Source organism: Mauremys mutica, chromosome 8 (assembly GCF_020497125.1).
Source record: "Mauremys mutica isolate MM-2020 ecotype Southern chromosome 8, ASM2049712v1, whole genome shotgun sequence".
In the NCBI taxonomy this organism is placed as follows: Eukaryota; Metazoa; Chordata; order Testudines; family Geoemydidae; genus Mauremys; species Mauremys mutica.
In genome coordinates, this window is record NC_059079.1 from 5,971,082 (window position 1) to 5,977,790 (window position 6,709).

Here is a 6,709-nt window from a genome sequence, read left to right on the forward strand (position 1 = left end):
ACCCCAGAAAGGGAGGACTAAACCGTGACATGGCCTGAGGGCTGAGTTAGGGGAAAGGAGCCCACTGCAGCGACGGAACGACCGTCAGCAGCAGGCGCTATATGGGGAGAGAGCCGCTATGCCATGCCCGGCCACAAGGCGGCACTCCTGCGGTGAGTGAACCCCTGAAATCAGGAATTCCTAGGGCCAGTGGAAACATCTCTGCACAAGATTAAAACTCGCCAAGATTCTGGGCGTCTAGAATATCCCATAGGCCCAACTTGCCAAGCGATGCATAATAAGTTCCCAAAAGTTCTAACCTGCCTCTTTGAAACGTCTCTACCCAACGTGCTCTGGGCCCCCAAGCGATAGACACCGTCTGCAAGGGCCCCATGGAGCTCAGAGGAGCTTGTAAAGTCCATGAGAGCAGAGGGACAGAGACAGACTGGCCTGGGTCTGCTGCAGAGTTTAAACTACCAAAGACACACAGGAAGCCCATAGTGGAGCCAGGCACACGACCCTTAGCATTTTGGCCCGGATGATACCAAATCAGCAGTTCTGTGCCAGTGACTCCTGTCCCCAAACACATCCCTCATGGCTTACAGTCACGTCAAATTCCACAATGGCAGCTTGCTGTCTTCCTGTTTAGAGCTCCCTTTCCAGTCCTGCTGTTTGCTCCAGCGCTGGCTTTGGGTAATTCCCAGGCAGACCTCAAAACACACATCACAGGCTACAACCTTGAAAATGCTACCGGCAACAGCTGATGAATCAAGCCATCCATCCACTCTCTTGAAAAAATGACATTTCTCTTTTAACACAATGAGCCAATTCCGGAGCCGATTCCCTCCCCTCTCTACATATGGCCATTCCACCAGAGGAAAAAAGCCACGTTGGGTTTGGGAAATATGCAGAGAGCCAGGTCTGTACACCAGGAGACACACAAATCATTTGGGAAGCCCTGGGGAAGGTCAAATCTAGATGCTTCAGTGTGGATGCACAACTCAAAAAGGATGTTGATAAATCGGAAGGATTCAGAGAAGAGCCACAAGAATGATCAAAGGTTTAGAAAATCTGCCTTATAGTGATAGACTCAAAGAGCTCCATCTATTTAGTTTAACAAAGAGAAGGTGGAGGGGTGACTTGATCCAGACATCAGAGCCTTGAACTCAACCCCACGACACAGTAATTGCAGGTTGTGTGGATGCGAGAGCTGCGTGTATCTTTTGATTCCTGAGCATCTGTTAGTCAGTCCCAGTCTGATCATCTCATTTCCCCTTACTGCAGCCCATCACTGCTGGCTTACACAGAATTAGCTGCACTATTTCTCCTATGTTTTAAGAAGGCCAGTGCCCCCCTTCCCCTCCCTCCAAGTCCCATTTTGTTATACCGCAGCAGTACAGGGAACTCCAGCAAGTTAAAACCATCCCCCGCAACTTCATTCCCAACAACAGCATAGCCATAATTCACTGTGCTCCTTCACGCCACGCTTCTGGTTATGAAACAAACTGTGGTTTCCCCATTTGTCTCTCATCTGTGCAAGGACCTAGAGAGTCCTGAGCAGATGGTCTGCCGGCAGATGTGTGCAGTAGACACAGCTCACTTGCAGAAGTCGTGGCTGCCTCCCTTTCCCTCTTCCCATCTGCTTTTCCCTCCCCGGGACATTGCACCTGTGTTGAAGATTCTCCTGGTAGGGTATGAACTGGGATGTTAGTCTGACTCATAGAAGGTGGGGCTCCAAAGGCCAGATCCTGAATGCTAATTAGGGTCCAAACTTTCACTGAGCCTAAATACCTTAAAAGATCTGGGCCCAAGAGCCATATTAGGTCTCGACCCTTTCGGCAGCAGAAACAGGCACTGCTGGAGCCCACAGCACGTTTGATCTCCAGCAGCAAATCTCCGGGCTAAACTTGGAGAAGTAGAACTGCTGACCCCTCATCCTCAAATATGCCTTTAAAGACAGCCGAGTGGCTGAAATGCAATAAAAAAATCAACGGATTGCCTTTGAGATGACCTCTGGAATGGTAAAACTTGAGGGTTTTCTCCTGTACTCAGCACCCCATAATGAAGGAGTCCAGGGAATTCCAAGATTTGAGCTCAACAGGAATATTGGAATGAAGCCAGTCAGGGCATTGTTACAACCGTCTGCATGGCTTTCATCAGACAGAGGCACTGGAGATGGAGAAGACCTTCTCCTGTCAGGACAGGGCTGTTCCTTAGACATTCACTGTGCTAGTATTTTCTCTAGTCTGGTTTTAAATGTATCACACATCTGAGAGGTTCTGCTACTTCCGTTGGCAGCTGATACTCTCAGGAAGTTTGTTTTGCTGGAGAGAGATCTGTTCATCTTGATCTTCATCTTCAGTTTTCATTGCCTGAACCTTATCCTGCTCCTAGTTGTATTCCCCAGTCCTTGGTGTTTTTAAAAATAATTCCTAATTGCTGTTACACATTTCAAATATTCATAGATTATTTTCCTTCCTCACTGAAGGACATCTCTTACCCAAGCTATATTTTACTCTTCTTTGTTCGTGTAAGTCAATTTTTGCGCGCACACACTCGCCCCTGCAGTACCCTGATCTTTTTTGTTGCTCTTCTCCGCATCATTTGCCTCCAGTTTGTCGGCATTATTCTGGTGATGAGGTACCCTAAGCCACTCAGCCTTAGGAGGAGACAATACAGAACTGTTCCATGGATTAGGATTTGCAGGGGTTGCTAGTGTCTCGTTTTATACGATCCATGTGATGCCACTGCTTTCCTTGGACTATTGGGGCATCTTCTCAACTCCACCACCAGAAACATTTTCCTAATCAGTCTAAAATGCATTTAGCTGTAGATTTCTCTTTATGTTTTGGCCTAACTTAACTGATCTTTCCTTTGACCTTTGTACATTCAGTGATTTAAACCATATCCATTTATTTACCTATCATACATATCAGCAGGTTCCACAGTAGCATATCTGATCTGTGGCGGGTGGACCATGAAGATTCTGATTGTGAAATTCATTTAATAAGAAACATTCAGTGCCTGAAAAAGAGAACCAGCCCCTTCTAAATCTGGGTCCTGTGGTCCTTCCCAAACAGTTGGTGATACTGCCCTCTGGTGACTTTATGGTGCGCTACTTTTATTTTGAGTTATAATTTTTTTTTTCAGTTCCCCGAGACTGCAAACACCACTCTCACCAGAACTCCAGGGTCAGTGTATTTGATACAGAAAAACTATCTAACATTCACAGCAGGAGTTTCAGATATTTTAAGGCCACTGCTATGATGATCCAGTATAATCTCCTGCATAACACAGACCATAGAATTTTGCCCCATGATTCCTGCATTGAGTCCAATAATTCGAGGTTGAACTAGAGTAGATCCTTTAGAAAGGCATCTGGTCTTGATTTAGCTTATTAAAAACATGATCAAGAGGTGATTGATTATGGTGTCTAAGTACTTTCACAGTGAGAAAATACTGCAGAGTATACCAGCGACTAAAGGGCTATTTCATTTAACACAGCAAGACAGAACAATAGCCATTGGCTTGAAGTTAAAGCCAGACAAATTCACATTAGAAGTAACACAGATTTTTTTTAACAGCAACACTGATTAGCCATTGAAACAAACTCCCAAGGGAAGCGGTGGGTTCTCCATGTCTCCAAATCCAGATGGGATGACTTCTGGAAGAAATAACTCAGACTTGGGACCACTATGATCATCACGTCTGACATCCTGCACATCACAGGACAGACCCTCAATCACCTATTCCTGTAATAGACCCCTAACCTCTGGCTGAGTTACTGAACTCCTCCAATCAAGATTTAAAGACTTCAAGTTACAGACAATCCACCATTTACACTAGTTCAAAACTGCAAGTGACCCATGCTTCGGAGAAAGGCGGAACCCCCCGCCCTTGGGTCTCTGCCAATCTGACCTGGTTGATGGAGATGTTAGATCCTGAGCATGTGGGCAAGACCCGGCAGCCAGACACCTGGGAAAGAATGCTCTGTAGTGACACCGAACCCTCCCCATGTAGTGTCCCAGCACTGGCCGCTGGAGTTATTTGCCGCGAGCTGTCACAAATCGGTGACATGCCTTTGTAGGCAACCTCATCCCACCATCCCCTCCACACACGTAGCCAGCTCAGTCTTGAAGCCAGTTAGGTTTTTTGCCCCCACTGCTCCCCTTGGAAGGCTGTTCCAGAACTTCACTCCTCTGATGGTTAGAAACCGCTGTCTAATTTCAACCTGGTATCATGTTTGTGGCTTTAAATCATACACTAAGGTAGCAAATAGAGTCCTTTAAAGTGGATGAGACTTGATGTTTACAGACTTTAAATAGAAATCCTCTATGTGATTCATAAGCAGGCTGCAAAGTTACCCCCGCTCCTTACCAGACCCACAGCTGAGAACCCCACAGCACAAAGGCAGGGTACAGAGATGGCATTAAACTCCACCATTTACTCCATCAACCTCAAGCTCTGTGCCTGAGTAAGTGGCAGGAAGAATCAGGCCAGGAGTTTCTATTGGGCCTTTCATCTCCACAAAGCTCTGATGCCAATTTCTTCCACCACTCACCACGCAAACCCGAATCAGTGGAATGAGCACAGTAAGACCAGGCCGCACTTTCAAAGGACTAAGAGCTACTGATTTTCTATTTAGAATCAACCGGAGGCACGGTCATGACGTGTCAGATGCTGACCCCCCAAAGAAGCCTATTAATATTGAACAACTGGGTGGCTCATAACCAGCAAAGGGCTTTAGTTTGATTGTACAGCATCTCAGCCGACAGCGTCAGACCACAGGCTGTGGGGTGGGAAGGAAACAGCTGTCAGTGGAGACCCCGCTCTCTTGGAGCTCTTGAGACACACACACAGCAAGGGCAGTGCTCTGAGAGGCACAGTTAAATCTCATGACAGGTCTGCAGTGTCACACCCATTTGAGAGATGGGTAAGTTCAGGCACACAGGGTCACAGCTACAGAAGCGCCCACGTGCCTGGCCCAAATTCCCAGCGAGTTTGTGACGGAGCTGGGAACAGAACCCAGGAGTGGTGATGCTCTCACCGCTCTACCCCCTGTGTAACACTGCTCCTGTTGCATGGGGGGGGGGGGGAGAACTGCCCAGCTCCACTTCTCCTCAGCTTACTGGGGAGAGGCCCTGACTCATCAGGTCCCAGTTCTAGAGCAGATGGTGCATTTATGTAGGGTCAGGCCCTGGAAAGGGGGAGAGGGGAAAGGGTCCCACAATGAAGTGATGGGCAGACAGATGATGTGTGAAGAGACAGGGAATGAGACAGGCTTCCAAATGGAGAAAATAAAATGTCAAACCCCTCTGGAAGCACCCTCGAAATCGTCTCAATACCCACGTACCTTCTGCAGGATCCTTGGTTGTGCACATTCCTTTCCCTGCTGCCTTTGTCTGTCGGTGACAGGTTTTCCCATCCAGACATTTCAATATTAAAAATGCTTCCAAAGCCCCATTCTTCTGTACTGGATCCCTTCAGATTCTGACCTCATTACAACAGAGCAATGACTCATCCTCCTCCGCATTCACATTTCTAACAAATAATAAACCTCTCTTCTGCTCAAAGCTGGATTGAGCCCGACACCTGATTTTATTTTAGGAAGAGGAAGGATAATCTAGCGGCTAAAGCACGGGACTAAGGAGAGGTGGTTTTATTTTCAACTGTATAACAGGAAAAAGCAATTCTTGCGCAAGTCACGCGATCTGTCCCTCATAGGGTGACCAGACAGCAAGTGTGAAAAATCGGGACTGTGGGGGGGAGGGGGAGGGTAATAGGAGCCTATATAAGGAAAAGACCCAAAAATCGGGACCTTTGGTCACCCTAGTCCCTCAGTTTCCCCATACATACAACGGGGACAGTAGCACTGTCCTACCGCACAGGGGTGTTGTGAGGTTCAGTCCACTGCGTTTGTAAAACGCCTTGAGAAACTCACCAGGAAGGTGCCAGGGAGAAGGGCAAAGTGAAACTGTGTTGCTTCCACTGGAAGAAAGCGACAATCTCTTGACAGACCGTCCCATGCAGCAAGAGTAGAACTGCACCTTGTAACAGAAAGCGAGGGAGCCGGCCACAAGCACTGCATTCACAAGCCGAGTGGGTCAAAAAACCAGATCTTTCCTTTTGTGGGGGGAATGTTGACATTTCAAAATTACTTTCCGGATCGGAACGAAAAACTGAAATGTCAGCATGTCTGGTCAAAGCTAAACAAGCCAAAGTGGTGAAACCAAACGTGTCCTTTTGACATGTCACTTCGAAGCAACATTTTTCATTTTGTTTCTCTCAACTGAAAAATCAAAAAAAAAAAAATCTAGAAAAAAAATAATCAGCATTTTTCTGCAAACAAGTCAATTTTGACAGAACGCGCACTTCGCAGTGGGAAAAAACTTTTTCCGTCAAAAATGTCAACGAACTGCAGCCAGTGATGCTTCAGAAGGAAGTCAACTCTCATTTGCCACATGGCTTCCCACCGCCTGCGGGTGCGCTCACACATCCATGAAGCAACTCTGTCCCTGGAGGAAAAACTCCTTCTTGACCCTCTGCAAGTGATTATACATCTCTTTCCCTGAAACCATAAACACTGATTACCTTATTATCTTAGCATGAACAGCTGCAAATGCTATTATCGGTTGACATTATCGAGCCCTTATTTATTTAAACGCTGCCCTAGTGATTGCGATACTGACATCCTACTGAGGTAACCACACACAGCATAAAGAAATGCTTC